The following is a 23558-nucleotide window of genomic DNA, read 5'->3' on the forward strand; positions in this document are numbered from 1 at the left end:
ATCCATTGAATTTTCTTCATATGGTGTCGCTTCTGAACAACTCCGCCAACTAGAGCGCCCTCTCGCGGCTGTAGACGGTAATGTTTTCTCTTGGCTCATCTCAGTCTGAATTAATTTTGATATATAAGTCGCACCTGAATATAAGTCGCAGGACCAGCCAAACTATGAAAAAAAGTGCGACTTATAGTCCGGAAAATACGGTAGTTATTTCTTTTTTATTCTCTATTTTTACAGACCTAAAATCATGATGCTTTAAAGTATGGATTGGAAGTAAATTACCAAAGACACAAATGACTTCGAACATCTATACAGCAGGCACGGCGCCAGGATTCCAGTTTTGGATGGGCCAGACCAATTGTGGGTGGGCCTTAAATTAAAAACGTTAAATTAAAAAAAAAAAAAAAAACGTTATGGATCACTGCTTAACCTAATAAAAAAATATTGACTAATATAGCCTACTGTTATATTATCTGTGCGTATACATAATATAGATTTTAATAGCTTGATGCTCTTTAAATATTTTGTTGCATTGTTAAAAGTTTCGGTGCATAGGACGGACCTATCCGCGTTCGCTCTCCATGGTTCTGACCAAAGAAGAGCGCTTTGGAATCTCCATTACGCATCATACGCATCATACCTGGGCTGCATTTTCCGATAACATTGTCTCTTAGCGCGCTACGAAGACTCTTAAGGTATAACTTAACTAAAGGTATACTACCATTAAAGGTATATCATTGCTAGGCGTCTTCAGGGCTATCATCCACTCGCGAGGCAGAGGCGCTGGCGCCCTCCTAGCAACGGCGCTGTTTTTGGTAAAACATGATTTTGACGACTTCATTAAGTTTTGTTTTATAGAAAACTCTTTTTAAAAGAATTCGTTTTGTATAAATTGTATCTTAATTTTGATCAATGTTTTATCAATCAATTGCCCGTATTTAATAAATAAGACAATGTAATAAGGCGCCGACACGATCACTTGCATTGCATGTGAACTGGAAGGCGCCGAAACTTAGCTTGTGCCTCACAGATTTGAGAAATATAGGCTATATATTACAGAAAGCTTGAAATGTCTACTTTTAAACGAAAATATTAAAACCAAAATAAATAGGCTATATTTATATAGCGCATTTATATAGTGCATTTCTCTCTGGCGTTCATGGCGAGTCCGCATCGTCAACTTCATCTTTGCAGCGACACAGAAAACACCAGTTTATTACTAAACAATTAAATGTCTCCTTGCTAATTTAGACAAATTCATAATCATTACTTTAACCGGTTCTTTGTGGCAAGCTTTATGCGTGCGGTCATAACGCTTATTATCCTGTAGGCTATAGCCTATTTAAGTAATTAAATTAATATAAAGGGCGATTTGTCCACGAATGGCTTAAATGAACAACTACTAGTCGACTAGAAAAAAAAAAAATTAGTCGGAGGCAGCCCTTATTCCACATTTTTTCGAACCAGCAGGCCATTCTGGGTTGAGCGAGCGACCCTGCGGAATGAACGAGCGGAGCGGAATATTCAGAAATGCGCTCTCCACTCACGAGCTCTGATCGGAACAAACCCGAACTGTCTGCTGAACTTGCGCAGAAACATCAAAATAGACATAGCCAGCTTTTTAAAATTGTTTTTAAAACTAAACATTTAGACTATTTTAGTACAAATTATGAGCTTATTGACGATTTTTTTTATAATTCTTGACAAAATTAGAATATATTAATCATTATTTTTTAGTTATTTTTTGGGTGGGCCTGTTGAAAAGTGGGTGGGCCTAGGCCCGTCAGGCCCACCCATGACGCCGTGCCTGCTATACAGTAGTGTGTTGCAAAAGCAGAATTCTATCTTCTTTAAATAAAGATTCATCTTTATTCATGCTTTAATTTCTTTAAAACAGTCTGATGACATGCAATATTTCTGTGGTTAATTGATTAGTAATGTTGCGAGAGGTTTCCTCATACAAGTAAAAACGCTTTAGATGTGTTTGTGACAAAACATTGTATTCCCTTAGACTTTTTGAATGTATGACTGATCCTTTTTTCTTCTGAATAACTTACATTTCATATGAATTACCTGAGGCGTTTAACAACCACATATAGGGAATGCATGTTAATTACCAAGTTTCAGGCATAGTGCAAACATACAATGTTCGAGAAAGCTAATATTGGTGTAATCTCTGAGAGGTCTCACCCACAGATGCAAAACTATGCGTTGGGATAATCCAGACATAGCTTTACTAAAAGAAAATATTATGGAAGTCATTATTATGGAAGTCATTTTCATTGTGCGTAGGCTATGCTTCAACATGTAATTATACCATATTTTATATATTAATATCATGGTTCCATGTTGTTTTAATGTTTGTTTTAATGTTTGTTTGTCTGTTTGTTATTAACTAATACCTTTATCTTTTAACTAACACTTCAACATCCATCACAAAATTAAAGAGATGTATGAGCTAAGGATGTTCTCTGACCCCAAATAAACGGGTAATGGAATGTTCTACAATATACAGTTAGATATTCTCCTACTTAGTATGTGTGTAAATAGTTGTGCTAAATTCTTTGGGTGTATTTTTACACACCCTATGGACTAACTTTAAAACATAATCTTTATACAGGAATCACACATGTCCTTACAATCCATGTAAGATTCAAAAGACAAAATCACTAAGAAAAGAGCCGTTTATAATAAATACACAAAAGTTTCCAAATGATGGTCTTATTACTCCGCTAGATTTAATCATCTTGTTCAGATAGCACAACGCTGTTTCACATGTTGTATGTTGGACTGTATGTGTTTTAGGTGAAGACGTTTCTTTGAGAGCTGAAATAAATGACAATTAAGAATTTAAGTGATAGTCTTTCTGTTTGACTAAATTGATACTTCATTTAGTGCAACTTTCCCTCTATCTACGAATTACACAAAGTGCATGCTGTTTTACACTTAAACTATTACAACAGAATCACATCTGACTATTGCACTGAGAGAGGCATATTCATCCAAGCTCGAGGCTGTTAAACAAAGTTTCACACTTTGGTAAAACCTAAATTCTAGAGGTCAACTGGGTTAAAAGTAAATGAGATGTAGATGCATAAGCCATTTAAAACAAATACAGAAAAGCCACTATAGTGATCAGTTTGAGCGTTTGAATTGACATTTTACATATTACACTGTTTACATCTTGTTTTTGTACAGTTTTTGCAAAAAAAAAGTATATAGTCACAGAGCGTGGTCAAACATGTTCATTTAAAGGAATGTATGAAAAACATGAATAAATATTGCATAAAGAGAATTAAATGACCGTCCTCCTAGTATGAGAGTGTTTAAGACTAAACAAATCATATTTATTTTAGAACATCTTTCTGCTATGTCTACGAAACATTGACGTGAAAGATGAGTATTACACTTCAAACTCGTCTAACTATTACACTTATTTTGTTATTATTACACGGTTATTTTGTGTGTGTGTGTGTGTCACTAAACAACATGGTTAAGCTAATGAATTACAGTTGATACGTGGTATTTTTACGTGAAAGGAGGGAAAGGAATATTTAACATATAAAAATAAAAATAAAAATATTTTAACCTATCGTCAATTTCAATTGTTTGATAAATCATCTAACAATCGACAGTTATATGTGAAACAATTAGAGTTGGTGTAAATTTGCACATCCAAAACTGTTGTTACTTGGATGATTAATATCTTCACTTTATGATAGGAAAGTTCGGACAGCGCCTTTGACCAATCCTCTACATATGGGACACTTGCGCAGAGAAGGTGCACATTCTTTGCACACAACTAGGTGACCACATGGGATGAAGACAATGTTCACTTCCTTATCCATGCAAACTTTGCATGTGCGCTCCTCTTGAAGTCTTCTTAACTGTTCCTCCATAGGCAAGTCTGAAAGATCTTGACTCAGTGATACAGCCTCATTGGTCCGAGCCATCAGTTCTCTCAGCAGGCAGACATTATTCTTCTTGATCCAGTTGCAGAAGACCTCTGCTGCTGCATTTCCTTTCGACAGGACTAACTCAATGAGCTGCCCTGTCTGCTGCTTGACTGTAGCGCAGTTACAAATAATGTCATACTCTTTCTGTGAGATGACGTTCTCTTCTAGAAGATGGACCATTAAGCTCTGCACACTTTTTAGCTGCTGTGACATGGCAAGATGATGTTTCTTAAGAAAAGTAAAACCATCTGATGCCATTTCCTCAGCAAGAAGCTCTCGCTCCTCCTCTCTCTTCTCATCTTCTGCACTTAGTAAATCAGACACCAACTCTTGAACGGTTTTGTAATTTTCTCCACTTGTGAGAATTTTGCTCTGCACGGTTTGCTTCACCAGGTCACGCTCAAATCCCATCTCTAAAGCAGACTTCACCACAGGATTGTTCATCATCACTGCATCTTCTGAACGGTCTTCTCCAGGACCCAGGTGTACAACAGGTGGATCAACAAATTCTCTTGAGTCGCTGTCTCCATTAGTCAATAGCTGTTCAAATAGTCTTGGAAATCTTGCTTGAATCTGATGAACAAACTCTTGGCCCTTTTCTTGCAACAGGTATTCACATCTTGGAAACCACTTAGCATGTTCTACCCATGGATCATCACCAGACTCCCAACATCTGAGTCCACCATCACAACAAAAGCACTTCACGTCATCACGACGACCAACATAGTAAAAACCAGCCTTAGCCAATTGGTCTGGTCGAACAGTTATTCTTGAGGGCCAGTTGACAAATGTGAGCAACCTTTCTTCACACTGTTGCATTGTCGAGTTAGATCCATTGGAAAGACCGCCATCAGATAAAGGTACATTATCTGCACGGTCACCTCGAACGAAGCGGCAGTTGGGGTAATGCCTCTGGTGCTCTGATACTGCCCGATCTCCCGGTTCCCAGTTGCTAAGCTGGCCTCCACAACTGAAGCAAGCCACTCTGTCGCCCTGGCCAAGGTAGTAGAAACCAGCTTTGGCAAGCTCGGTTGGAGTTACTGTAGCAAGAGGCCAATTCTGAAAGGTGTCAAGGCGTTCCTGTTCCCGACGCATGCCAGGATTGTGACAAGCCGGAGGTCGCTGGCACTGCATGAAAAGTGGGATTTTCGTCAGTAAGCGGCACTGTAGATTGTCGTGGAAGTTCAGGTTTACGACTGCACACGTCAATTTGCAGGCAACACCGAAAACTGAGGTGAATTGTCGGAAATTGACGTGGGCCTTGCTTGGCAGTTGTCCCCCCATGACCCCTCTCCCCCTAATTCTAGGGGAGGCTTTAACATGTAAATGAAAATGCTGTGAGCTATACAAATGCAAATGAGGGCAGGGGGAGTTTTACCCCAGGTGACATTTTTCTAAAAGGTATTTACTTCATTCTAAGAAAATCTCTGGTATAAATAGAGATTAATTCTGCCCTACAAAGGCAAAAGATCTTAAGTCGCTAGAGTGTGGAACTGAGAAAAATGACTTTAAAGATTTTTAGTTGTCCCGCCAAATTAATTATAGGTAGGACACTGGAAATCTGGCAAATGGATGTTTTAGTAATGGAAATTATATACATAAAAAATCTTGAGCTCAAACTTGACTTTTGACCACTATTTTAAAGTTACTGTACTCTGCCTTTGTATTGTCAGCAAAAAGTGAGAAGTCATGCCAAGGCAAAAGGCAGTAACTTCCACATTATCAATATTTAGTTGCTGATCACCATTAACAAAATCATTATAGTAACACCTGTATAAAATCTAGTGATCATGGCATTTATTTTGTATGATTTACAATTATTTATAGCCATCTACTTATTGCTATCCTGTGCTTTGGTTGCATTCTGATGGCATTATTAATACATTTGACATGACAAAATACCTCCTATTAGTCCAGCGTTGACTCGACCGCGTTTAGGGCAGGGCTGAAGGCGAAGTTTTGGCACTCTGCCAGCTAGTTTGCCGAGCTTTAATTCTTGGTTGTATTCATCTGATACGGCAATGTGTAACGTTTTTCTGTCAATTTTGCATAATCCTTCGCGATCGATATCGCACGTTTGTCGATGGAGCAGACCATACTAAATGTTCTGACCGCTCTGAGGACATCAGAAGTTAGAGCGACTGATGGCAGCTGTACAAAGTACACAGGCTACACCGTAATTTTAATTTTAATGGACATTAAAACAAAGGCAGATAACCGTACAATCTGGTAGGTAGCATTATTTGATTGAACACCGGCACCGTAACTTCATATTGACGCGCGGCTAAACAAAGGCAGAGCACCGTAACTCGTAATTTGAGCGTTCCAAAACAAAGCCAAAGAGCGGTAACTGATGTTACGGTGTTCTGCCTTGGTTTCTCATGGGCTTTTGGAAGTTACTGTTAAGACAAATCATTATTTTCTCGAAAAAAAAAACGGAATTGATTCAAGATACTTATCCACATGATAAAGAAGGTCTTGAATGTGCCAAAAATATAAATAACTCATTTTCGACCAAAAACGAAGTTACGGTCTTTTGCCTTTGCACGGCAGAATTAGCTCAGTATAGCCTAATTATAGACTCTTAAATTTTTAGCTTAAATTGATATAGTTAATGAAAGTATGCTAGATTAGTTACTGTGTGTCATTAGCAATAGCCAATGTTATGTAAAAAAGATAAACAAAACAATTTATTTCAACAATTAATTTGAATCAGGCTTTGCCACAAAGGTAAAATGTGCATTCCATGCAAACAGCATCACAATCTCCTAGAGCTCAACCACTGTGCATAATACAACTGTTCACGAACAGAAGATTGTATTTGACTCATGCTGCTTACACATACGCAATGACAGTTATGCCTACTGTACATATAGAGTTACAACTACGATTAGAGTTGTTTGCATAAAATGCACCGTGAACATTCACACGTTTGCCCTGTGATAGGCTACAATTTATCTCCATAAATACTATTTTCTCAATTCTGCGCATATATTTTTACTTACATCAATTGCTTGATCAATATCATCACATATTTTATATTTACATGTTTAACTGTAGGTACCACAAACAATTTAATATAGGTAAGTTTGTGTATATTTTACACGTAGTACAATGCTGTATGTGCTGCTTATAAACACCAGGCAGATAATGATTTATGATCTTTACTCATCTCACTTGCACAAAATAAATGCAGTAATAGAAAGCATAGAAACGCACAGGTGAAATACACTGAAAATTATATGCATTTAAACATTTGGTCGGGTTGAAGTCATCCCTCCGGATCTTCTGCATCCACTCAGCCCGTACCGCAGTGTCAACGGGGAATGCATGAAAGCTGACTTCTTTATTGACGAAAATGGTACATAACGGCACACAACGATGAAGTGCCGAGGCTGTCACCCTCTCTGAAAGGCAAGCCACCTCTCTTGAATCCTAAAAACACTCATTGTGAAAAAATATCTCTGTGGTAATGGAACTCGGTCGCTGTTGTCTCTCGCTGTCAGATCACCGGAAGTTTTCACCGGAAGTAACGTTACTGGCCCACACACTCAAGTTCGAACGTCAACGGTCGTCGTGCACAGAGAAGAATTGTAGGCGCTACGAATCGGAGCAAGGGTAAGATTTAAAGAATATGCTTTCATTCTCCTGTATAAGGAAATAGATCTGTTAATAGATACCGATCTTAACCGTACATTTTGTTTTCACAGACTAACCTCACCTCATATTTGCTTGGAGCTATGTCTGCAAGTCCAGATTTACATGATGCTGATAATGACGACATTGTGTGTAAGTAACTTTTTTACTATTGTGGTCAAGTAGCAGTAGTGTATACCTCGTTTCTATTTGGCATTAAAAATGTTTGTGGCCCCTCTAAGAAATCCCTCTCTTCTCGCGATAATATTTACTTGTGCTGGATGCGTGCGCGCGACCAGAGAAGCCATTTTCCACTGTTCAGGAGAGCTCCATGTGGTTGTTCGTGCATTGATCGGATTTACTGTGTTATACGATCTTCTTTCTTGGTAAATATTACTCCAATATCTTTAATATGCACAAATAAGTTGTGAAGCAGAGTTAAAAGAACATTTGATGTGTACATTTGTTTATAGATTTATTTGGAGCGCGTGTGAGTGAACCTCGTGGTGATCGGTAAAGGATTGGGTAACTTATGTAACTTAGGCTACGTTTCATGATTTATGGGGTAAAATACTAATGCCATGTTTATTTGATAAATCTGTTAATGAGTTTAATCTATATTCTGTGATTGTACAGTATAACTGTATGGTTTAATGCATATTTCTGGTTCTGCATGATTAGTATGTGAAATGTGGGTTGTGGCTGTGTTGAAGTGCTTTTATTTCTCTTGTAAGTTACCTCAGCCACTGCCGTATTCCAGTTTGTGTTATCGTATTTAATTATAACATATTTTGGTTTGTAGAAATCGATTTAAATCTGACCTGTTGCAGTGCATTACACTGTATTTCAGTTTGAGTTAAGTATTCTGTGGATTTGGGCATTGATCCACTGGTTAAACTTGAGTTTTTGTGACATTTGATTATATGTCATCTTCAAATTTACTGTAAACTGTTTCTACAATTTCTTGTTTTTTTTGTTTTGTTTTTTTGTTTAACTAGTGAAATCTAATTTTCCCTTGTGAAATCTCTTCGAACAAGGCAAACTTTTTTCTTAATTAGACTTTTATCTGTTTAATTGTGCTCCCATTGTTCGCTGTCACTTATTTTAAACAGCAGTCAGAATAAAACCCCAATTTCAAAAAGCATAGTTTGCTTCCGGTGTGTATTTCTTCAATTTCACCTGGTTGCATTTTTTCTCTTTTGTTTAATTTTACTGTGTCTTATGTTGTTCTTATTAATATCACTCTCATTTAATTGTTTTCCAGCTGCCTTTAAGACATATTACGAGACAGTGCGCAGGAGCTTCAGGTACAAACAACCAGATCTTGCATCGCAGGCGGAAGCTGTGAAGAATTCAGCTCGGAGTCGAGCGAGAAGAAAGACAGTAAGATTTATTAGATTAGATCCGTTTTTGGTCAATGTGACTATTTTTCAGGTGCATTAATAGATGTGTGTTGTCCATACGCAGTGCATTGCGCAGTACTGATTGTCTATTGGTTTTTACAGCTGCTAGAAGCGAGACAGTGTGCTAGCTGAGGATGAGGTGGGCCTTCGGAAGTGCGCTACCATAGACCTGATGTCTGATGAGGAAGACGGCATCGTCGGCGGGGTGTCTGGGTGGATTGTGCGACCTCCGTCCTTTCGCATGGAGCTCACCGAGCTCTGTGCCACGCTGCAGTCGAGATTAGAGGCGACTCCAAAGTACAGGGCAACGCACCACAGACGTCTGCAAAATGGGCCGAATTCAGACAGAATGCCGCTAGTTACCTGCAGCTCTGAAGCAGAAAACAGACACTTCACAGTGCTGTAGGATTTTGGGCTTCTCGTGAGCTTCCCATTTGTTGTGTGGGCAAATCTCATATGATTTTTACATGTATGATATAGTTGTGTGTTTGTGTTTGTGTTAATAAAGCTCTTTCTTTGAATAAACAGCACGTCCCTGGCAAATTTTCCTTTCTTCAATAAATTCATGTCCTTGATGGTAATAATAGTGTAGTCCATAGGATAACAATGACATGAATATACAACATAATATCATATATTACACAAATCATTTTATATTTATATATAATTAATAATTTTATATTTATATATAATTATTTTAATTTTGGGGTGGGGTTTAAATTTATAATGACCCAGGGTCACCAATAGTAACAGATCTGCCAACCAATCACGAGTGATTTTTCTTGTTTAAATGTAGTGGTTTCAACCAATACTGAGTGAGGAAATTCAAGCCATTCTCTGGCAAGGCGCAGGCGCTGCTATTCATATGCTAATTAGAGCCATTAGCACCTCCGCGAGCTCTCCACATACGTCATGGTTCGTTTCCGTCAATATAGCCCCTCTAGCCCCTTTCACACAGCGCATTGAACCCGGGAAATTGCCGGCAAATTGCCGGAACGCCTTCTGTGTGAACGCAAACACGACCCGGGATTGATGCCGGCATCGATGCCGGGTTGGGGACCTAGTAACATTGCAGTGTTGAGTCCCGGAACGTGCGCTGTGTGAACAAAAGCCGTAATAATGCCGTGTCGCAGTGATGACGCTGAAGCCGGGATCATTCGCCAGCTGTGAAACGGCACGTAATGCGCAAGTTTATGATCGAATCAGAGAAAAAAATGCACAAGCGTGGAGAGAGAGAAATCGCAGCTCATAAGCAAACTGAAGACGCTGCTGAGACATTACAAGTCACATCGATGTCACGTGTCTTTCCGGGACATACACGGGTTGTGTGTGAACGCACGCTCTGATTCCGGAAAATCACTGGCAGTGTGAATGAACCAAAATCAAACGAACCTGGGTCAAATCCCGGGTCACTTTATCCGTGTATTTTCCGGAATCTCTGTGTGAAAGGGGCTTATGTGGCACAGACGAACGCGACGTTCACAGGATGTAAATTGTCGTTAACTGCCGAAAATTATGGAGATTTCCGGCCGTTTACGGGGACGAAAATCCCACTTTTCATGCAGTGTGGTTAGACATATCCTCAACTCCACGGGAGGAAATGGGACTGGAGGGGGCCAGGTTTAAGTAACCCACCTGTTCCTCCGTTTGGCCTGAAACGGATGCCGTGGTGGTCGATGTTACGGGTGTCGCAGGGGCTGAAGGATGGCTACGTTGCAAAGCGGGGAAAAGGCAGGGTGAGAGGACGACAGGAGGTTTGCGGTGGGGGGTAAACTCTGGATGAAGACATAAAAATGTGAGCACAGGGCGTGTCCACTCAAGCCCTTCTCTCTGCTGGACATCCCATGACTAGTAGTCATCCATGACAGAACACATAATCTTATTAACAAAATGTAATGAACTCCTGAACAGATAGAAGATCGACGTAGGGGGTATGTCCTTCCTCCCTCTATGAAGCAGGAACCGATGCTAAGAACAAAATCGAATTTTGTTCAACACTACAAAATGTCCTTTCTTCTGTTCTGTTCTGTACACAGCGGGCAAATTAGTTGTATCATTTGAAAAATCACCACACATTTTTCAGAGACACGATGTGCCTCTGTGGTCCGTGGCACAGCGCATCCAGGCGTGGTATGGAAATGGTTGCCACCTCAGGAATACAGTAATTAAAATGCAGAAAACATTCCGCAACTCTTTACAAGGATCTCTGAAATATTTAATCTTTTAAATAATGTAGTATTTTTAATTATTCTAAACATTATTATTATGTATACTATTATAATACTATTTTTATGAGCTCAGACATAAACACAACAGAAATGTTTGTAATTTTTTATTTATTTATTTATTTTTATTTCAACATTATACTTTCGAGTATACATTGAAGTAGTGAAGAAAATGATAGACCGGCAAACCGGGGTTGTGTGCGAAGTCCTGAAATATTTATCAGGACAACAGCTCTCCCCGCCCCGCTGGAGGGGTTGTCATCATGACGCCGCAAACAGCTGTATAGGATTACATATAATGCCACATTGAATCAGAAGTAGCGTCATGGAGAAGTTATACATATGCCACCGGAGAGATGTCTATAATTACACCAAAATATTTATATATATAAATATACATATATTTTTAAACATATGCATGGCTGAATTGTACGTCATAAGATCTGTAACAAGCATGTAGAAAGTAGTTAGGATGTATTTCATTTTGCCTATAGGCTTTAAGTTCATTTTACCAACTATTAAGATGTTAAAGTTCATAGACCTTTAGCGCATTCAAATGTATTGAGTTAAAATTAAAACGTGATATCAATATCGCATTAGGCCTACCGAATTCAGGGGTGTTTAATAGCTTCAATAGTTATCAAGCACCAGCTGATTTAAGTTTTTCTTCAAACAAAGGTAATTTTCTGATAAATCATTGTACACATACATGTGTTTTGTTGTATGCACAGATTCTGAGGGTCGCTTATAGAAAGATGCGTCCTTGTCTTTGTTTCGCGGTATTTTTTACAAACATATCTAGATCTACATAGAGGTTTTACACGATAAGATATGTCAGAGAGCCTTGTGCGACATTCTATAACCGCATAAAGGGTTAAAATGTAAAATATACATTTTAGCGCTATTTAAAAACTAGGACGATATAATAATATAATGTAAATGTCTCACGTGAAGATGATGGTTTAAACCATAATTTTATCAAATCAAGTCAATTCATGTGAATACTGTCGTATATGAACAAAGAGAAGACCTAGAGTTCAATAACATTACAGCTAACTGTAGGAAACAGATATCCAGGGGAAAGTGTAAAGAACACGCCATACAAAACATTACAATCACACCCGACAATACGATAAGTGTTACGCTAATGATGTTAAAAATTGTTAAACAATTTCAAAACAGGGTGTTTCAGAAGAAATGTAAAGATGCCTAAAAACAAAGGTGTCCAAAATGTTACATGCTAATACTTGGTATTGTTTCAGAGTCGGTATGCTCCGGTGAAAACTGTGTGAACTTTGATGAGGCCGACGACAATAGCGCTGTAAAACATGAACACGCTGTTTTCATTATCACATGGGTTAATGAGCTGATGAGTTGAATCAGGTGTGTTTGATTAGGGAGACAAAGAAAACGTGCAGTGTTGGGGGTCCTTCAGGACAGGTTTGGGAACCACTGCTTTAGAGGACTTGGAGGAAACCACGCGATTCATATGGATTAGGTGATGTTTTTTTGCGATTAACTTTCTTAAATGTTTTACAACTGCTTAAGGTTGAGTGATCATGACAGCATTTATATATATATATTTTTATCTAACGTTAATAGAAAACGTAACTGTTAGTGTTGTTTTTATCCCCCCCCCCCATCTTCAAGTTTGCAAGACGTGTGACATTTGGAACCTCATTATGTTGTGATTCTAGGTTTGTATTACATTTACGTTGTCTTTGCCAGTCGTATTTTTACTCAGTGTAACAGCACGTCTTTTTCAGTTCAATTTGACCAATCAGAGCCAAGCTTTTCACGTCGAAGTCGAATCAGACTCGAAGAGATGAATACTGCTATCAGAAGTTACTGGTAAGTTTTAGTTGCTGTTTACATAAATAAATAGCTCACTGTTTTGTTTTTGTTTTTCTTAGTTGGATATGTCTCATGCATTTGCTAATATGACGTGTACGTGTAATACTGACGTTAACCGCTGTAACATGATGCATACTGATTTCTAGCAACTTCAGCACTGGGTATATAGTCAAAGTCTAAAGTCTTTGATAAATGTGTTTAAAATCTATGTGGAGAGATTTGTCTCTGTCTTAAAACAACTATAAAACATTGTCCAATTCATCTGCAAAAAACAGAATTAGTTATTATAACATGTACAACATGACATTAATTTTGTTTGTATTTGCAAAATGAAGCTGTGTATTTATTTCTGATTACCTGAAAATGTTGGCTTTATTGTTATTTTGTAAATGATCTTTGAAAAAAAAAAAAAAAAAAAACCTGACCAGCCAATTATGGAAGTGTGTGATTGGTGTTTATATTTGTTCAAGCTTGACAACCTTATTGCCTTTTTGATAACTTTCTATGGCTGCGTTTACACTTTTTGACATTAACATGCGACCTGTATCCGGAAGTTGTCCACTTACACATTTAAAAGGCAAGTGTAAACGCGCTTCTTTATTTGCAATCAATTTCCAATCAGTACACACTTCCATAATTGGCTTGTCAGTTTTTTGCAAACTTTTCGAAAAAAAGATTGTTTACAAAATCTTATTATAGATTAGGCTAAAGATGATAGATTTATTATAATGATAGAATGATGATAGATGATACTCTATTATTAATAGAGTTAAAGATGTTTAATTTGTATCATCTTTTCTCTTAATCTGGTGTCCTGCTTCAGACCTAATTTAAATTTATGCAGGAAACAGAAATCCGATCAGTTATCCAGATACAGAGGCTACTTAATGTGAACAAATGTAAACGCGCCATGCCTGACTGATATATAAATATGTATATATGTATGTAAATATCTCTCTTTTTTTAAATATTAATATTTGTTGTTTTTCAGACCAGCTGCTATAGAGGAAAAACTGAAATCTGAGTGCAGTGGCAAGCAAAGAGTAGAGTAGTAAGTATGGTTTAATCTCATATCACCTCTGTTATAGAGATTTTTGAATCAGGCTTGTTGAAAGGCTATTCGGTCAGTCTTGGTAGGCAAATGTTAGCAAAATGTCCATTTCAGGCTGTATCACGCACCTTTTTTAAAAATTATATTATTTAATTTGCCAATATTTACTGATATTTATTTCAATGCTTTACAGGCTTTAGTGTGTTGTTTCTTTGACGGAATTGCTCAAATAAACACTTTTTGCTCAAATAAACACTATTTTTTTATTTTATTTCAAAACCCCCCAACCACTGCACCCCCGCCGGTAGTTGGTCCATTACCACCGCAGTGGTAAAAAAAACCTCCCACCGTCACAGCCCTATAACCCGAAAGTAAAACAGATAATTTTATAATTAAATATTGCAATAATTTGCGCTACTGTATCGATATAATTGCGTGCGCAAAATATCGCTATACTGAACAGAATTTCTTTTTTTTTTTCCCCACCTGAAAATGATCTGAGAAGCAATATTTGGACATTAATATAATGAAAAGTATTATGCAGTATCTACTTGGATACATTTTGAAAAAATTAATCTTGTGATTTGCTTAAATATCTGATTACGAAACACAATTTTGGCTGTTTATAGCATTATCTCTTTTAATTTGATAAAAACGCTAAATAATAATTTTGACTATGTATTGGTATGTAATTATGGTGTAAGGTGCTGGAAAAAGCTTTAAAATGGACCTTGAAAGTGCTTGAATTTGACCTTGGAAAAGGTGTACGAACCCTGTTTTTTGCTGCGATACAGTGACATACCATGTAGACTTCACAGTTGTTCAAGAGATATTTTATTAACTCCTTTTCTGAATTACATTAACATTTTATATTGAATGTCTACTGTTAAAATATGAACTAAGCATTACATGCCATGTTAAAGAATTCCATTTTTACCAGGCGAAAAAGACTTACAATTAAATGTATTAAATATATACTTAAGTATGTTTTTAGTACAAAACAAATGTACTTTAATGCATATATAATACATTTAACAGTACATCTTTTTCACCTTGTATGTACAACAGAGGGAAATGTCAAAACATCATACTGTGTTGTAATAAAAAACGTCTAGGTTACGACCTCTGTTCCCTGAGAACAGGGAATGAGACACTGCATCGATGACGCTATGGGGAACACCCTCCATGTGAACTGGTGTTTGAAAAGCTGTACAATCACAGCAATAGAATTTAACTGCAGACAGCCTATGACACTTAGCCTGGTTCTACCAGACTCTCGTACATTTCATTTGTACAGAGAGTCTGGCCTCTCTCCATTGACAAGTCTGGCCTCTCTCCATTGACCCGCCTACATTCCTTGTAGGCGGGTACTCTGTTGAAGTTTAAAACTATTGGATCTGCCCAGAGTCACTCTGGATCTGCCATAACCAATCGCTAACCTTTGGTCGTGACGTAACCCTACAACTCAAACTAACGCACGACATCAACATCATCGTTCTCAGCCACTCCCTCTGTTCGCTGATTGGGCCGCCAAAATTTGGCCGGAGAAAACGTCTCGGTTACGGATGTAACCCTCGTTCCCTGAGTAGGGAACGGAGATGTTACGTCGGATGACGACGATTGGGGTTTCGCTTAGAAGCCTATCACCTTCGAGTATATAAAACGAGCCAATGGCAATGAAATGCCATGGGTCTGCGGAATTTGCATAGCGTATCTCCGCCCACCGCAGGGGGTATATAAGGAAGTACGCTAGCAACATGCAGATATGTCTTCGCTGAGGAGTCGAAACTGGACCCAGGCATTTTTCAGCGATACAGCGGAAGTGGCAGGAAGACGTAACGTTCCCTTTCGTGGTCACTCCGAGTTACGTCGGATGACGACGATTGGGGTTCCAGTCTAATCACGCCACCTCGGCTGTCATCCAGTGCCCTGCGTAAGTCTGAGCTCCCTGTTGTGAGACTAGCACGAACAAAGGAGTCCTACCTAACACAGGAATACCAAGGTACACTGGGAAGCATATCTCAGGAGAAATATGCAATTACGCCCAACCATTAAGGGGGGGACTTGAGAGACACATATGATCCAGAGGGATGCATATGGAGTATCACTGAGGTGTCCAGCCGCAGGTGGAATATTTAAACCCCAGGGGTGGCAAGGTGGCTTGCCAAGGGAAAGACACACGCTCAAAAGAGACTTACAGTGGAATACACATGTGGGGGTCGCCCAGAGGGGGGACCATGCACATGGAGGCACCTAGTCAAGCGCAAAAGCTGCGTTATGGCAGATTGGCATAACTCAGGCGTTGACGTAACCAGTGCTGGAGGAAACTCAGAGCTTATCAGACTCACCTGAGAAGATAATCGCACGTATCCCGTCCGTGGAGAGGAATGGCGAACAAGCGAAGACACCTGAGCAGAATCTAGTACCGGCTGGTTGAAGCGAGTACATGGGAAGAAACTGGCTCTACTCGGAGATTATAGAATCTCGCGAATGTGTTTGGTGTCGCCCAGCCTGCAGCTCTACAAATGTCTGTTAGCGAGGCGCCATGCGCTAGAGCCCAAGAGGAAGCCACACTACGAGTGGAGTGGGCTTTCACACCAAGGGGGCATTGACGACCTTGCTGCTGGTATGCCAAAGCAATGGTATCCACTATCCAGTGAGATAACCTTTGCTTTGAGAGAGCCTTTCCCTTCAGCTTCCCACCATAACAGACAAAGAGCTGGCCTGAGGTCCTGAAACACCGCGTTCTGTCTACGTAAGCACGAAGGGCGCGTACTGGGCAGAGCAGTGCCAAGGCTGGGTCTGCCTCCTCCAAGGGCAGCGCTTGCAGGTTCACCACCTGGTCTCGAAAGGGAGTGGTAGGAACCTTGGGCACGTATCCAGGCCGGGGTCTCAGGATCACGTGAGAGTTAGCCGGCCCGAATTCTAGGCACGCTTCGTCAAGGAGTGCTGTCTTCATAGACAGTAACTTAAGCTCTACTGATTGCAAAGGCTCAAATGGAGCACTCTGCAGGGCAGTTAGAACCACTGAGAGGTCCCAAGAGGGTACGAGGGGAGGACGAGGAGGATTCAGTCTTCTCGCTCCCCTCAGGAACCTGATGATCAGGTCGTGCCTTCCCAGAGACTTACCATCAACTGCGTCGTGATGTGCGGCAATGGCGGCAACATACACTTTCAGGGTGGAGGGAGACAGCCTTCGCTCCAACCCCTCTTGCAGGAAGGAAAGCACGACACTGATGGGGCATTTCGTGGGTTCTTGATGTTTAGAAGAACACCAGTTGACGAAGAGGTTCCACTTCAACGCGTAGGCATGTCTCGTGGACGATGCTCTAGCGGAAGTGATGGTAGCCACCACCGCTGGTGGTAGGGTACTCAAACCTGCCTCGTCCCATCCAGGAGCCACACGTGGAGGTTCCAAAGATCAGGACGAGGGTGCCAAAGGGTGCCCCGTCCCTGAGAAAGGAGGTCCTTCCTCAGAGGGATTGGCCAGGGAGGTGCTGTCGCGAGGAGTACTAGTTCGGAGAACCAGGTCCGGTTGTGCCAATACGGGGCAACCAAAATGACCTGCTCCTCGTCCTCCCTGATCTTGCGCAAGGTCTGCGCAAGAAGGCTCACTGGGGGAAACGCATACTTGCGTAGGCCCCGCGGCCAGCTGTGCGCCAGTGCATCCGTGCCGAGCGTGCCCTCGGTCAGGGAATAATACAGGTCGCAGTGGGACGAGTCGCGGGAGGCAAACAGGTCTACCTGTGCGTCCCCGAACTGATCCCAAATCAGCTGGACCGACTGGGGATGGAGTCTCCATTCTCCAGCGAGAGGTCGAAGCCGAGACAGCTCGTCGGCTGCCTGATTCAGGTCTCCCGGGATATAAATGGCTCGAAGCGACCTCAGATGCTTCTGACTCCTTATGAGGAGGTGGCGAGCGAGTTGCGAAACATACGGCGGGAGCGTAAACCACCCTGATGGTTGATGTACGCTACTGTCGCAGTATTGTCTGATCGGACTAGTACGTGCTGACCCTTGAGCAGCGCATGGAAGCGGTGCAGGGCGAGACATACAGCCAGCAACTCGAGGCAATTGACATGCCAAAGGCGCTGGGGTCCTGTCCAGGAGCCCGCGGCAGCATGTCCATTGCACATGGCGCCCCAGCCCGTGGTGGAGGCATCTGTTGACACAACAACATGCCGGGAAACTCGTTCTAAGGGCACTCCGGCCCGTAGAAAACTGAGGTTCGTCCACGGGGTGAAGGTCTGACGGCAGGTCGGAGTCACTGGGACTCGGAGCGTGCCGTGTTGCCATGCCCACCTCGGGACTCGATCGCGAAGCCAAATCTGAAGCGGTCTCATATGAAGCAATCCGAGCGGCGTTACTGCGGCTGCGGATGCCATATGCCCCAGGAGCCTCTGAAAAAGTTTCAGTGGAACCGCACTCTTGCCCTCGAACTGACGAAGACAAGTCAGCAGTGACAGCGCGCGCTCGCTCGTAAGCCGCGCGCACATGGCGACCGAGTCGATCTCCATACCGAGAAAAGAGATCCTCTGCACGGGGCAGAGTTTGCTCTTCTCCCAGTTGACCCGAAGGCCCAGACGAGCTAGGTGCCGGAGCACTAGGTTCCTGTGTTCGCAAACCTGGTCTCGAGAGTGAGCTAGGATCAGCCAGTCGTCGAGATAGTTCAGGATGCGAACCCCGTGTTCCCGGAGGGGAACAAGGGCTGCCTCGATGACCTTCGTAAAGACGCGAGGAGACAGGGCTAGCCCGAAAGGGAGAACCGCGTACTGGTATGCCTGCCCCTCGAAAGCAAACCGTAGAAACGGTCTGTGTCGAGGTAAATTGGAGACATGGAAGTAGGCGTCCTTCAGGTCGATCGCTGCAAACCAATCCTGCGGCCGCACACACTGGAGGATGTGTTTGGCCGTTAGCATCTTGAACGGCAGCCTGTGAAGGGAGCGGTTCAAGATGCGCAGGTCGAGGATTGGCCGTAACCCACCGGACTTCTTGGGTACAATGAAGTAAGGGCTGTAGAAGCCGGACTTCATCTCGGCTGGAGGGACAATCTCGATCGCACCCTTCGCCAGTAGGGTGGCGACCTCCGCTCTCATGACAGGGGCATTGCCACCGACCATAGTGAAGCGGACTCCCCTGAAGCGGGGAGGAGATCGCGCGAACTGAATCGCGTAGCCGAGCCTGATGGTTCTCGCGACCCAGCGGGACAGTCTGGGAAGCTCTAGCCAGGCCTCCAGAAAGTGCACCAGCGGGGTCATATGAACCACAGACGTACCGTCGGTGGGGCAGCGAGGCGGAATGACCGGCACCGGTGAGGGTGGCATAGCGGCCCTGTGCGGGGGCACGGTCATTAACCGCGTCCTGCCAGAGGAGGCCAGGGGAGGGCGCGCGTCCCACGGGGGCGTGCTCTGGCAGGGGTCTGGCGACAGAGGGGGATGAGAGGAGCGTGGCCCGTGGGCGGCGCGTGCTGTCATCCCGCACCTCTGGAACAGAGGAGGGCGGCAGTGGCGGGACCCGAGGGTGGCGCGCACTGCGGCCCTCGGGCTCTGTTGGCTCAGGATTGGGGGATTCAATTCTGTCTTTAACCACATTAGGGTACTGCTCGTCGTTGGACGAGCAGCGGGGAGTGGAGAACAAAAGATTCTCCCCCGGCCCTCCACCGGGGGAAGGAGTGGCCCTGCTACCAGCTCCTGAACAGAAAAGAGTGCCAATCCTGAGCGGCCCGTCTCAGGGGCGCCGCTTGGCCTGGCGTTTAGCGGGCCGCGGGGCCGGAGAGGGCTGTGGCGCCTTCCTGCGGCTTCCTCCACGACGCGGCCCAGATGAAGGCTGCTGCTGGGGCCGTGCGGGAGGGGCGGGAGCTGCGGGAGGGCGCCCTCGGTGGCGAGCAGGCTGAGGATTCTGTACCGACGGCTGAGCATCGGGGCAGAATGTGCTTGATCGCCTCAGTCTGCTTCTGGGCGGTCGAGAACTGCTGGGCAAAGTCCTCGACTGCACCGCCGAAAAGGCCGGCCTGGGATATGGGAGCGTCGAGCAGACAAGTCCGCTCGGGCTCACGCATATCGGCCAGGTTCAGCCAGAGATGTCGCTCCTGGACCACAGCTGTGGACATCACCAGACCCAGGGAGCGCGCGGTCACCTTCGTCGCTCGGAGAGCGAGGTCGGTGGCGGCGCGCAGCTCATCGAAGAGCCCTGGGTCTGTCCTACCCTCGTGCATGTCACGGAGCATCTGGGCCTGGTAGACCTGCAGGATGGCCATGGCATGCAAAGAGGCAGCTGCCTGTCCCGCCGCTCTGTAAGACTTCGCCACCATAGTAGACGAAAATCTACAGGCTTTGGATGGGTGCTTAGGAACACCACGCGATGAAGCGCTTGTCGGACACAGCTGCATCGCGACAGAACGTTCGACCGGGGGTATCCCAGTGTACCCACAAGCATCAGCCTTATCGAGGGGAGGAAAGGCGGAGAAAGCCGACGGACGATCACGGGAAGACATGGGAGCCTTCCAGGACCGCGTGACTTCCTTATGCACTTCCGGGAAGAATGGAATTGGGGTTGGGCGGCGACGAGTGTCAGCGGCCGCTCCCAAAAACCAATCATCCAGCCGCGAGCGCACTGGATCGGGTGGCGGGGACCACTCGAGCCCAATGGCCGCGGCTGCCTGGGAAAGCATGGCAGTCAGCTCGGGATCAGACTCGGGCAATGCTGGCGCGCCCGAGGGCGGCAACACAGCCGAATCCTCACTTCCCGAGGACTCACGCCCACCTTGTGATGCAGCGATCGACATTGCATCCTCTTCTGGAGCTCCAAATGAAACACGCGGGGCCTCCGTAGAGGGACCAGCGGTCTCAGTTTGAACGCTCGCGGGTACCGATGCTGAAGAGGGGTGTGTGGACCGTGGACGTGTCGGCGGTATGTCCCACACAGTCACCCTCAGGTCACCCCGGCCACCAGCCGAAGTACTAGCTCTCGAGGAGTCAGTAGATCGGGGTGTGGGTAGGGGGACTCTCGCTCTGGTGAGCTAATTGAGTCTCGACCGCAGCATGGAGATGGACATGTTCCCACAGTGAGAACATGAGTCATCCACAAACGCTGCTTTAGCGTGATCAATGCCCAAACACGCTAAGCAGAGATTGTGCCCATCAGCAAAGAATACATCGCGACCACAACCAGAAGTGCACGGGCGAGGCATCTTTAAAAAGACGTGCCACGTGCAATGCTCTTTTTGTGAGAGGAAACTCCGCGGATGTTGAAGCGAACAGGGAGAAATCACACTAACTGTCAGATCACTGACCAGATCAGCAGGGTAGTGTGCACTCGCTGAAATCGCCGTCACACCAACACCGGAGAGCTCGCTTGTCTCGAAGGATTGAGAAGGATAACTCAGGATTTTTTGGCTTGCGTGGAGTGGAGAAGTTCTCAGCTCCGAAGCGAAAACATATCTGCATGTTGCTAGCATACTTCCTTATATACCCCCTGCGGTGGGCGGAGATACGCTATGCAAATTCCGCAGACCCATGGCATTTCATTGCCATTGGCTCGTTTTATATACTCGAAGGTGATAGGCTTCTAAGCGAAACCCCAATCGTCGTCATCCGACGTAACTCGGAGTGACCACGAAAGGGAACCAAAGAATACACCACAATCCCAGACGTAGTACTGAAGGGAAATAAAATTGAGCGGAAGTACGCAGGAGGGCGGAGCCAGGCTATATGACACTACTAGTGCGACTCAGAAGTATTAAAGAGGCGCCTAGAGAACATCGTTCCCCAATAGCATCATCGAAGCAGTGCAAGTTCCCTTTTGAAAGGGAACAGTTACTTTTTTAACAGAGGTTAATTTTGCTTTAATATAAAAATAAACTCCTCTTTTTCCCCTTTCACAGACACTGTGATCAAACAATTTCCAACACGTCTGAGGTGCGAGCACTGATTCGAAGGAAATGCAACGAGGCAAACTCAAAGACCAGTCACTCCAATTCACTTGAAGGATGAAGATGGTTTGAGTTGTAACAGTACTGTAACTGTTTGCAGCTATTAATGACAGCACTTTATTGACTGTAGTTAGATTTATTGACTCAAGTTAGTTTTTTTGTTGTTGTTTATAATACCTCTGCAGATCACTGTATTTTATGTTAATGTATTTTTTTTTTTTTTGTACAGTTTACATATGCTGCTGTACTGATGTACACTGGGTGTAGTACGTTAATGTTTACTAGCTTTCAAAGTGTGTGTGTGTTTTATACAAATATTTTTTACTGTTTTACGGAATGATCATTTTTCACTGTATTTGTAATACATTAAAATATATTATTTTCATACTGAATGGTTTTATAAAAATGTATTTTTATTATACTAATAGTGGCTCTTATAGTGTTCTTCTAATACATTATTAATAAGCTGATATTATATTTAAAATATACTGGGAACACATTAATGTGAATCTTAAAATATACTTAAGCTGTAGTTCTAAAACATATTTAAAGTGTATTAAAAATACAATTTAAAGAAGTGCTATTAAATTACACTAAATGTACTTAAAATAGGTCCATTTTAACACAATTAAGTATATTAAAATATATTACTATTACCTTAAAATTTAACTTCAATACATATTAAAGTACATTTAGTATACTTTAAGATGTCTCAAAATAACACAATTAAATATATAATTAATACAGTACACTTAAAATACATTAAGTATATCAAAATAAGCACAATTTAAATATATTTCCTTTTCACCTGGGAAGGTATTAGTTAATAACAAACAGACAAACAAACAAACATTAAAACAACATGGAACCATGATATTAATATATAAAATATGGTATAATTACATGTTGAAGCATAGCCTACGCACAGTTTGAAAATGACTTCCATAATATTTTCTTTTAGTAAAGCTATGTCTGGATTATCCCAACGCATAGTTTTGCATCTGTGGGTGAGACCTCTCAGAGATTACACCAATATTAGCTTTATTAGGGGTGGGTGTTTGTGTGAGCCAGTTCTAGCCTGTATGAGACTGAGCATAGAGTTGTGAATTAAATATAATTTCTCCTGTGACATAGGCGAAGCAAGGCATAGCATGTTTATTAATATAGCACATTTTATACACTGGCAATTCAAAATACTTTACATAGAAAGGATTAAATAATCACAATTTATTCAGCCAATCGATGCTTTTCTGTGGGTATCCATTCGTTGCAGCCGGTAATCCTATTGGTGCGTATCCATCAGCAGATCCAAATGCGTCGCTCCATTTAAAAAAAGCTACGTGATTTTAGAAAAACACAGGTAAACCTTCCATTGAAACATGAATTTTAAATCGTAGTAGGCTATTTTAAATGCTCATCCTCAGAAATAGGTCACGAACATTCGGGTACATCCATTCCAAAATCACTGCAAAGTATGTAAACGTAATCCTCTAGGTGTTTATTGAA

The 23558-nt window shown here is 42.5% G+C and overlaps 1 long non-coding RNA gene and 1 pseudogene across 2 annotated transcripts; one reads left to right on the top strand and one right to left on the bottom strand.

Moving 5' to 3' along the window:
* Window positions 1-3710: 3710 nt before the first annotated feature.
* LOC311088733 (putative inhibitor of apoptosis) lies at window positions 3711-10833 on the bottom strand (annotated as a pseudogene). Its single transcript has 2 exons — window positions 10565-10833; window positions 3711-5081 (listed from the first exon to the last, which is right to left on the bottom strand). The product of its transcript is annotated as a putative inhibitor of apoptosis (transcript).
* Window positions 10834-13007: 2174 nt separating this feature from the next.
* Window positions 13008-22470, top strand: LOC311087919. The gene is made up of 3 exons (XR_014607378.1): window positions 13008-13068; window positions 14063-14122; window positions 22005-22470. It is a non-coding gene; the product is annotated as an uncharacterized lncRNA (long non-coding RNA).
* Window positions 22471-23558: the final 1088 nt, after the last annotated feature.

The sequence above is a fragment of the Abramis brama genome, assembly GCF_963993115.1.
Source record: "Abramis brama genome assembly, chromosome: 8".
NCBI lineage: Eukaryota > Metazoa > Chordata > Actinopteri > Cypriniformes > Leuciscidae > Abramis > Abramis brama.